Here is a 12,182-nt window from a genome sequence, read left to right on the forward strand (position 1 = left end):
CTGAAGTCGAGTTAAGAGCTTTTAAGCCAGCGCACTTTGGAGAACAACCTGCCAATATATTGTATTCTGCTCGCTGCACTGGCATTAAATCAAGTTTAGGAACTTGGCTCTCTGCCACTTTCCCGGCTTGCTTTTCCCCCATTGATTTATGCGTTTCAGCGCGCCAGCATAAAGAGTTGGGTCGGAATGGATTCTCAAATATCCGTACGCTCACCTGCAAACTGCAGGCGAAAGGTGAAAAGTGAAAAGTGAGGAGTGAAAATGTTAACTCAAATATGGGAAAGCAATTCATTGAAAGGAAAAAATAAATAAATGGCAAGAACGTTTGAGCTTTGAGCTGTTTGTTGGGGGATTTGCGTAAGCCAAGAGATGGAGAAAAAGAAACGACAGCTTAGCAACTTTTTCGAGTGCAAATTTGTGAGAATTTTTCCGTGTTTGGTTTGTTTGGTTTATTTTACTTTCCTCCTTGGCGTCTGTATCATTATTACTCTTGACTTCTTAAAGCTTCGCTTCCTCTGGCCTTTGAATCCCCCATTCTCAGCTGAGGCTTTCCACAAAAGCTTGTTTAACTTAAAGTAGTAGCCGTTTGATTTATGTGGTGCGAAATGCGGTAAAATGCATGGCGTTGAAATTCGGGTTTAATTAGTTGATTAGTTTGTGTGTTTCAAGCCCATCACAATTTTGCGGTTACACCTGGAGTGCAATTGAATTAGAACTGTGGATATTGCGGTTTCCAGGTAACTCTTTGATTGCAGCGGTCTCTTCCATTGTTCTCGGCTTCCCATTAATCGATTTTACCAGGTAAAGCAATCTGGATTCCTGCAAAGATGTCAATGTCAGGGGCAGCTCGAAGGCCTTCCGAAAAGTCCAGACAACACAGAGGTTGAAGAACCAAAGAGAACCGTCATTGTCATCAGCGTTAACAACGGGGATTGTTGGTCAAAACGATTGGAACTCCGCTATGGCTAGCAATCTGAAACGTGAGCTATTAAAAATCCCAGTTAACCGCACTGGAGAAAAAAATGTTTGTTGATTGTTAACCTATTGCTTGTTATATCTTTGATAACTTTAACGGCCTTTTTTCTTTGTTATTATATTTCTTTTACAAATCACAATTAAAAAAATATTTTAAAAGTATTGGGAAAAGGATTGGGTCGAATGGGTTAATAAATGATAGCACCTTACAATGCGAACTATACTAAATATATTGATCCGGGTTTAATATATATAAATACTTTAGCAGCAAGAATGTTTAAAGACTTAATACTAAGAGGAATACTGTTAAAGAAATAGTCTTAATATTATAACAAACTTTTTCTTAGTGTTACGGCGCAGCCCCCATCGAAAAGCTCTCGCAAAATACAAAACGTGACCCAGAAAACGGGAATAAGAGCCCTTCTGTTCTGGAATCTGTTGCATTTTCGGCTGGAGGAAGCTCTGTCTGGCCAGCTGGCTGCTTCCGGCCGCCGAATGCAGCTCCAACTGGGTATCGCCCACATTGGGGTCCACTTAAGCCCCTCACCTCCGGTTCGTGTGTCTGGCACTTACCATTTCATTATTGCCGTGATTGGATTACGCCGTAAATGCATTTCGCTGTTGTCGTCGAAGCTGTATAAGGCTATATCCTTAAGGTCCTTTACCGGGCTCGCAAGTGGTTCTCCTGAGGGCAAATGGTAAACGCCTTGAAACTATAGTGCCATCGAAGGCTCTGCGGCGAAGGGATGACCTAAATTGAGGACCCCACATCCTGCCCAAGGAACTTAGCTTAGCTTGTTATTAGCAAGTGACGATGAAAACGTATATGGTATGTCGCAATAATCGGCTTTCCCCTCTAATTACAATGAATGGAAGCAGTTTGGAGTGTGCAATTAAGTGTTGATTACGAGATATTGTCAATAAATTTATGCCAATCAACTCAAGATATATAACCAGGACGAGTAAATAAAATACACATTTTATTTATTTCTAAAAATAATATTTAGCTTAGTCAAACAAATAGATTTTCTACATTTATGTATGTATAAATGTAATTTATTTTAAAATTCTAGTTGCTCCTTTTTTTTATTCCGAGTTATTTAAGTAGGTTCTGCATATTTCATTGATTTACGTTAAATTTGTGCAGTATCTAGCTAACTACCATGAATCTAGTTCAAATAGCCCCTGAGCGAGACTCCAAAAAAAAATCCCAAAAGGGTTCATGTAAAAAATGTTTACTAAAAATAGTTTTAAAAAAATTTGGCTGCTTTGTGCCACTTATTCGAATTCAAAGTCATAAAAAACTTTTGAAACTTGGTCCAACCAAGAGCACATCTTCAACGTCAACAACAAATATTTTCACAGCTTCATTTAATATCAGTATACAAAGAGCGAAACCAAAAACCTTTAACATTTATTGCGCACCCACATTCCCCTGTCGGAAAAAGTCAGCTTTTCTATGGTTTTTTCATAAAATTTGTTGGCCTGTCGCCTTTTAGGTGCATTTACTGTTATAAGCACAACAATATTTTCGCATTAAAGTCGGAAAAGTACAAGGGCAGAAAATTTGTTTTTTAAGTTGAATAAGAATAAAAGAATCTGTTGTCGCTACTTAAACAATAAAATGTCAAACAAACCAAAACGGAAATCAACTAGGAAAGTAAGAATATGGAAATACCCTTTCTGAGATAATAAAATACAGATTAAAATCTTTAGAATATAACAAATGGTTTTTTTTAACAGGTAATTAAATAAATAATTATAAAGTAAATTAAGCTATATAATAAATAAAAAAACTACAACGTCTAATATAAATGCTATACTTTAAAATTGTATCGCTTAGTTATTATTGTTAAATATTTTTCTTTATTTATTTCTGAAAGATGTTCAACCGAATAAGGACGTGTTAATAACTCAAGAGAGTTACATTTCAAAACATTTTGATTTTAATTTTATATCTATCACTTAATATTTGTTCTTAGGTAGAAAATCATAACCAACTCAGTGAGGGTATTAAAAGAAAAAGACTTGAAGGAAATGAAAACGGAATGAAGAGATTCCGGGCTTCAAACGGAAATGTATTGTGTCAGTCAGTCAAGTTATGACTCCTCTGTCCAGCGAAATGCAAATTTCAATTTAACTTGGATGCTCCGAAGACGCCGGCCGAGAACTTTCAGATCTTGGGTCGTGTGGTTCCCATTTTCCGTGCAATTACAGGACGATGCCAGGACCCAAAACCAAGGCGACGGCGACTAACGAAAACTTGTGTAATTGATATGTGTGGTGGCAACTTTCTAATGGAGCTCCTGCAACTCTCCTTTCGACCTTTCCCTTTGGACAGTGTCGAAAAGTTTGCGGTCTCCGGAAAATTGGGGTCGCAATGCCCCACACGTGGCTCAAGATTGAAGACTGAAGTTCGACACAATTTGCCCACTAGATTGTAATTGGTTTTGCGGTGGATGCAAAGCCTGCAGATGAAACCCGAAGGTTAAACGCATCACGAGTTGGCAATTACCAAAATTCAATTTGACGCAACTAATCGGTTAAGAAATTCTGGGAAATAGGATACACGCGATGAACATTTTTATAAAAGTAGTATTACCTGTTTTATAAATTTACAATTTTTTTGAAAATGTATTCACAATAATTATATTAAGAAACGATGACATTCTTATTAAGCATGTGTCTTAGTCACTTTTGTAAGAGTGGATAAACTTTTATGAATAAAGTATAAAACGAAATAATTTATCTTAAACAAATGAAAAATTGTGGAAGATCCTGAAGCTGCAGTTTATATTAAAGTGTAAGCTAAAGAAGATATATTTTTTATTTACTGATTCTCTGGTTAAAAGGTAATTGTAAAATACCTATAACCTTCAGTGGTTTCGTAAAAATTTGTAAAGCGTACAAAACTTTTAAAAAATTCAATAAAATTAAGTTTGTTTTCTTTTTAAAATTTACATTTATTATCAACTTACGGCTTTAAGAACCTTTTTTTTTTAAATTTTGAAGATGAGTTACCATACTGTTTATGGTAAGACATCGCTTTGAAGACTCCAGACCGGCTGTGACCTTTGACACGGGAATGTTTCTGCCACCTCTTCCTGCCGTGGCCCCTTCACCCCCGCTCATCCTTTAATCAACCGCCATAATTTTGTATGACATTCCCTCGCATGGAAAATGCACACTCGACGCCGTCACACAGGTTCCCCGAAACATTTAAATGCCATTTCAATTACGCGCTCTATCCCAACAGAACCGTCGCTCCCCGAAAAACCCCCTTACCTCTTAACCCTCCATTATTCGCGGGGCCAAAAGCTTCCGCTTCGTTAGTGCAACGTTTACGCACAAATTAACACGCTGGCAACTGGAACTTTTTGCCATCCAGGGCGACTGCGAAACACAAACGACAAAGGGCTGCAAAACACACAGACCGACTGAAGAGCGCTTGGATAAAAACAAAAAACATAATTTCAATTTTAATGAGCAGCAGCAGCCGGGAAATTATTCGGAAAAATTGCGTAACATAAAAATGAATTTCTATTATTTCTTGGAATCCAGCAGAAGCAGCAGACATTCCCCAGTGAATGGATTTCCACATCACGTTGCATATGTGCCAGAGCCACTGGAATGCATTTGCATTAAAAACCGGAGTCCTGAGTGCATGCCGATGCCAGCGGAATAAGGAATAACGAGGATATATACGGGAAATGGCAGGAGAAGTTTGGGGCCTCCCTAAATACACCCATATTTCAGCACTCATAATTTTCTATTTACCACTCGGTTATGTCGAGAGGCTTATTGGCATTGTGCCTCCTCTTTTGTAGACTACGCAATCTCCCCATTTTCATTTCGTACTTATTGCCTAAGCTAACCACATTTCAGGTACTGAGCAACTGAATACCATATATTTAGTACCCTTAAAATATTTAAACGCTTTATTAAATAAAAGAAAATCGGAAAAATTAATGATTTATTATGAATGACTCTTATTAGTTACTTAAAAATCCGCTTTTTTTCTAAGCGAAACATAAATTTTGTAGTTCTTTGAAAATTACTAAGATTCCTTTAACACAAACATGTTGCTGAAAATTCAATATATATAACATAATATATATTATTTGACACAAACAATAATTGAAATGAATTAAATCAAATTTTTCAAACCGACAAAAATAACAAAATTTGAATGGGTAATCTGCAAGTGTCTAAATTAATATACATACATCCATAATAAATTTAATTTTCACTTCATCCTGAATTCTAAAACGAGTTCCTAAAATTAAACCAACACAGCCAAACTTATTAGAATATATTAAAAGATTCGATGAAATTAAATTCCTACCAAATCAATCTTCCCTAAATTGGCTTTTGTTGCTCCACCTCAATAAATTCAGGAAGTTCAGAAATTTCATAATCAACATTTTTCTACCCTAGGAAGGCACATATATAGTACACCCGCTTTTCCGCTGGCACTTTTCCTGCATGCAACTCCCCAGAGCTTTTTGGCTTAAAATGTTAATTGGACGCTGAAATGTTAAATTAGTAAAAAGCAAAAGCGGGACAGAAAAGAGGGGTGCTGGAAAAAATGCCAGAAAAATGTAAGCCCCTGCCCGCCCACAGCAGTTATGAAAAATGTCAGTTGGATGGCGGCCAACAAGGGGAAGGGTGGGCGAATTCGGGGGGCAGACAACTTCCGGTACAGTGGGACTGGGGAGGCGCCCTCAACTCCCATTTTATTATGCATAAATTATGAAATTACGCAGAAAATAAATAAAAGTAAACCGTCATCATTTTAAAGCCGTGCTGGCAGACTCGCTCTTTGTCTAGGCCGAGTTCCATAAGGGACCTACAGGCAGTGATGACAATATCAATAAAAAGCCAGAAACGCCAAGCTTAAAAAACAAAAAATATTTTACATATTTTACAAAATCCTGTAATAAATAATGTTGAATTTGAATTTCAAAAAGTTAAGCTAACATTACTTTATTTTTAATTTTACTTTTTAAATGTAAATTTTACCTTTATAAATTATTTTTGTGTTTTGTTGATAACCTATTGAACTAATTTATAATTACCCAAGTACGATTTGAAATTGGTTGTAATTTTTTAATTTTGGGTTTGTTGTGTTGTTGATTTTTTAAGTTTTTTATTGACTGCAATACTATACATTCAAATTAACTTGATTTAAAATCAGGATCAGAAGCGTATAAAACTGATAAGCTAAAAATATTAATTTTAAAGAAGAAAAAATTAACAAAAATAGTGCTTTGACTTATAATAACCTGAAGATTTCCAGATTTTTGGTTATCTAAATTTTCTTAATCGAATTGCCGTGACTTTGGCATCACTAGCCACATAAATCACCTTTTCCAGACCGTAGAAAAGAATTATTAAGCCATTTACGTGCCTTTGTTTTAATTTGCTGCATTTTGCAATTTGAACTGTGATTTTGAGTGATGGCTGCGTGGGCGAGTTAATCTTGAATCTAGGTGAGGGTGAGCACCTGTCAGCCGTGCGCCAGTTACGAGGGCTGTAAACTGGTCGAAAGTCATCAAGTGGCTTTCTGCTGAATTAAACTGGCCATGTCCAGGGGAAATTTAATTGATTGCGGATACGGAGTGTTTGCAGAAATTACATTGCGGTGCGGTTAACTAATGAGAGGTGGGCGTGAAAGTCATGGGTCAAAGCAGTCATCACATGGGTTAGTTTAAGCTGTAGAGTCATTAACGAAGGGAAATCTTGTAAAGATATCGATTTACAAAAAAACGAATTTACAAATACTCTCGTGCATAAATCAAATTATTTCCAAGTTTGTTTGGATCAGTAAGAAAATTATAACATACAAAATATCTACAAAATCAAAATAACCCAATCATAAAATAACACAATTTTAATAATCATTTCATAATCAATAATGTCGATAAAACAATAAAGTTACTATAAATCTATACATTATTAGTTTTATCCTTATAAGGATTAATCTAAGTGTTAAACTATTATCCATAACAAAGTAAATATTCGGTGTGTCATAAATATGAGAGCCGAACATCTTAGATTTTACATGAAAATAAATTATATTTATTTAAATGAAGATCCCCAAAGTTAAAGATTCATGTCTTTATAATGCACTGCAGTTTTATTTATACAAGTGCATTTTAACAGAGGGCCCATTTAAATATTATTTTGCTGTAATATTTTTAATTTATTACATCAAACAGACATCACTTAATGAGAAATGTAACTACCTTAAAGGTATCGTAAAAGGTGCAACCGCCAGCGCCATACTAAATACAGCCTCGTCAATGAAAATTAAATTCAAACAATTTCGATTTGATTTCACCATCAACTGTCCAGCTGCTGAACGTGCGAATCGTAAATGAATTTTACGATTGATCGAATTTTCCAATTTAATGAGAGAATAAAATATACAAAAAAGCGAGCGGAAAGCACGAGAGTTGTATTAATGAAAAAGGCAGCACAGGTAAAACGGAAAGCCGAGTCTTAGAAGGATTAAAGATTTATTAAGAAATGCATTTGACTGAAAGCTACCAGGAGAGGAAGTCGGAAACCGGATGAAGGAGCCAAGATGCTCAAACTGTTAAGCAAATGAAAAGCAACTCAAGATAAAGTAATCAATGAGTTTTTTATGCGAAAAAATTCAAACGAGCAGCTAAACTGATTTACAATGAGCTACAAAATGATGATGAAGACAAGAAAGATGGAGGGAAGAACTGAGTCGAGATGTTCAAGGTGTCTGAAAATTAATGATTAAATTTCGCTGGTTCTAGACTAAAGAAAAAAGATGTTCAGTATGCATCAGAGAAGTTTTCAACAAAAGTTTATGGAAATGTCAAAGAGATATTTAGATTTGCTGGATTTGATGCATCGTTCGTTGCAGAGGAATGCAAATCCAGCAAAGCTCTGCAAAGTGTATGATGCATCAGAGATTTGCGTGAAAAGAACCATTTGCAAAATAATTAAACACCCGACCATAAGTGCAGACAGCTTTATCAGCTAAGCAGCAAACATTAAACAATAAAAACACTTGGGCAGATGGTCAGCCACTCATACGAAATGCATTTCAATTAAATGCAATAAATTAAATATAAATCAAGCACAGACCATCTAACCATATGCCTCGGTCGTTGCCCAAGCAACATGACCCCCAGAAATGTTGCATAATTAATTAGCAAAGCATGTGGCAAGAGAACAAGGTCAACACCAGAATTCATTTCGTTTACAAAGGCTGCAAATTATGCAGAAAATAAGTTGCAAATAGATTTTAAGTAACAGGGGTCGGTTGTTCAATACCCTGAGAAAATGGAAATAGATAAAGATGTACATTTACAAAATTGGGATCTAAATATTGTTGTTGCTAAAAACTATGCTATTAAAATAATTCAAATACCATGGTATTTATAAAGGCATCTTATTGTTTTAAAGAACTTGAGCTGACAGTTCTGTTGAGTTTAACAGACTCTTTACATCTTTTAGTGCAAGTCTATAAAAGTATATGTTTTAAAAAGAAAAGCGATCTTATACGGCGTTTCACAGAAATATCTTTTGTCAAAACTCTGACTAAAGCTATTGATGCACACGTTTATTTCCCCGAAATATGAATATTTTTTAGTTGAAAATATATAATAGTCACAACTGTCTAAAATATCAAAACTATTTTTATTGTAAAATACCAAATATTGTATTACTTATAAAAGTTAACAGAAACTAACTTATCAAAATTTTAAACTTTTCAAGGTTTTGTTCATTGTTTTTAAACTCCTTCCATTCCAGCACACCCATTAACACCCACTAGATCCACCCACGCGATTTGCTTACAAAGCTCTCGAGCTAAAGAGTTCTGAACGGCATTTTGCCCCCTTATATGCACGAACCCACAAGTGGCATCTCATTGGAATCCATCTAATGACATCCAGCAGCTGTCAAACAAGGATGATGACGACGAGTGACTCAATCTTTGACTGACAGCCAACTGAATTCTAAGCATTTTAATTGCTGTCTCAACTGGCGATGCTGGCTCAGCTTTTGGCGAATGGCTTTAGCTTTACTTTCAGCTAAAGCTATAGTTTTCCCCCGATGCATGCGGGTTGAAAGTGCATAAATATGTTGACCTTGCACTCAGTCGGTTAGAAAGTGAAAGGGGCTGCCGGCTGAAAGGCGGGCGAATTTGCATAATTTGCATCCAGCGGGGGAGGGCCCTGCAATTGCACTCAAACCAACCATGGAATTTAGTTGTTAGCAAAACTTGCTGACAAATTGTGGCCCAGTCGACACCTCAAATCCCAGATACGCCCACAGTTTTAGCCCCATTCTGGGCTTTTCCCTTGCACTTTACCGCCGTCTGCTATCCGTCTGTAAGGATTTCTGGCTAAGAGGACGAAGGAGGCCAAAAGGACGACGACGACAATGTTGGCGACGACGACGCTGTTGACGACTTTTGCCATTGAGACAGCCAAAGTTTTTATGGCAATTTTCATCACAGCCAGACACTTGAAGTGTGCTCCATGCTTTTCGTTGGTAGTTGCATGAATATGCGAATTTTAACATAAATTGCAACCAACTTACACGCTTTCTTTCCCTCGCATTTCCCCTATAGGCCCGGTCTGAATAAAGTGGAAAAGTTTTCTGTAAAAAAAACACGATATGAAATTAAAATGGCACAACTTAAAATAGGTGTGTACTCTCGAATGCAGTTAAATGCAAGAATAATTGCATTCAAAGAAGAAGTTTTATAAGTTTGGGGTGTGTTTTGGAATTTCTAGAAAATAACCTTCGAAAATCTGGTAAATGTTAAACGTCAATATACCTTAAATTAAATTATGGTTATTTGATTATTCAAATCACTACATTCCCAATATGACTCAACCTGAAAGAGGAATTAAAGATTTAACAGAAAGGTTATTTTCTAGAAACATACCGCTAAAGTTCTTATTAATTCTTGAGATCCTAGGAAACCCTTGGAAGTATTTAATTTCAAATTTAAAATTTCAATTGGGTATTCATTTCATTTTAAGCTGAATAATCGAGACCAAAACCTACGTAGTAAGTTTCTAATAAATTAAAACCAATGAAACTGACCAAAGGATATTGAAAGATTTTAGGAAATTATTAGTTCCGAGAATTCAGCAGATGAAACAATATAATATGCATATCAAATTCTTCTCCCCAGTTTATGACTCAATTAGCATTATTCATTCCTGTGCCACTCGAACTTGTCTCTCCCCTCCTGCCAACGATTTTCCATGCAATGTGTGAAAATGTACCAAAAGAAAGCAAACTATCAACAGCTCAATATGTGTATACAGGATACATGTTTCAGATCCTGTCCTTGGTGAGCTCTAAATCGGAGTTGGGAAAGATAAAAAATATGAGTAAAGCTCGCAAAATGTCAACACACTGCGATGGCAGAGGAGGGGGACAAACCAAATGCACAGATTTCATCCAGCTCAATTTTGCAGGATTTACCGGATCGCCAGGACCTTAAACTCGGACCCGGACAGGTGTCCTGGCGCATCCATTAGACGACCCTTAGCTGAGCTTTTAAGCAGCATGCCCGGAAGGCTTTCACTGAATAGGAGCAAGTTGCAACTCATGGGAATGCAGTCTGAAATTTGTATGACCCGGATACGCATGGTGTGAGTTCGGGTCGATATGGAGGAGTATGGGCTTCCCCCGTCATCCATCTATCCGTTGGCCATCCGGGTGTCCGGTTGATTGCTCGTCAGCTTCGACTGGCGTTTGGCTTTCGGTTTCACACTGTGCAGAGCAAATAACATTTTTTACAGTCGCTCTTTGATTTGATTTTGAGTGCAAACCTGATGGATGCGGATTGGTCACTGCCCCACGGCAATGGAACCGGTGTCTGTTGAAGTCACCACTTTGCCTGCAACTTTGCGGCAATTTTTATTTACCAGTGGCAATCCTTTTTGCAATACTTCTTCAAGCTACACTGCATTTTGGGGCCCCAACGCAGCTGCCATCCCCTCGTCCTGCATCAGACTTAATTAAGTTTTGTCCCGGCTGCTCTGTGGCATTGTTTACAGGCCAACCAAGTGCCCAAGCTGCGAAAAAACACAAAAATAGCAAAATAAATAAAAGCTGAAAAGTTGAAAATGTGCAACAAAGTATGGGGGAAATGGTTGTACGCCGAATAGTAAAGGCTCTAAGAAGCTTAAAGGTGTTTATGAATATTTAAATACTGTTTTAAAAGAAATTTATATTTTAAAATGCCTGGAAAAATATCTTTATTAAGCCACTTACGATAAATGTCACAGATGTGCATCAAATATAAATATTTGTCTGCTTTTGAATAGTCACAACTATTATGTTATTTTGTAAATTCTTTAATTTAATAACACTTACATTTTGGAAATATGAAAACAAAATTGAAGCAGTCTTTTATAATTACAATTAAGTATTTGAAAAATATAAAACCCGATGAATTGCTTTGATAGTTTTAGCCATATTTATCCAGAAGAGAAGATTTTCAATTCTTGAAAAAATTAAATTCCTCGCATGTTTCTAATAACATATTTCTAAAAACAGAACAATACGAGAGAGTTTTATGATTGCCATCCCATAAAAAAAAGCCTTGAAATTCCCATTAAAAACGCAGTGCAACGAAAGCTAGATAAATGGCCTGGAGCAGACCGAACTCGGTTAAATAATTATTGTCTACTTTCGCTTTAAGCACCTTCTAATTGCCTTTGTTAATTTGCGAGCATATTTCACTGGGAAACAGCTTTAAATTGCACAGAGTGAGTAAGACTCTGTGGCAGGAGGAAACCGAACCCAAAACCAAAACCTAAACCAAAGCGGACAATGAAGCGTGAAAAGCGGAAACGGAAATTAAGCGACTGCAGAGGGACTGGCTCCAGAGCTCCAGATCCTGTGGCAGGACATCGCCGTCGCCATTGTCGCGTCACTTGCCACGCGATGGCCATTGTCCAGTGTCCAGTGTCCAGTGTCCCTGTCCCAGTCCCTTCTCCACCGACCATTGTGCACTTGTTTTTTCCGCGGACCAGACAACGGCTGCATGAAAAAGGCTCAAAGGGCGGATGGAGGCGGTTTTCCCGGGCTCCACTGTACCGTCCGCCCTGCGTTTGACTGCTGCAAATTGGACGAGGTGGCGCACTTTGTTTGCTCTCCTATTGGTTGATCTTTTTGCCCTCAGCCACTTGACTGAG

Source organism: Drosophila subpulchrella, chromosome 3L (genome assembly GCF_014743375.2).
Source record: "Drosophila subpulchrella strain 33 F10 #4 breed RU33 chromosome 3L, RU_Dsub_v1.1 Primary Assembly, whole genome shotgun sequence".
NCBI lineage: Eukaryota > Metazoa > Arthropoda > Insecta > Diptera > Drosophilidae > Drosophila > Drosophila subpulchrella.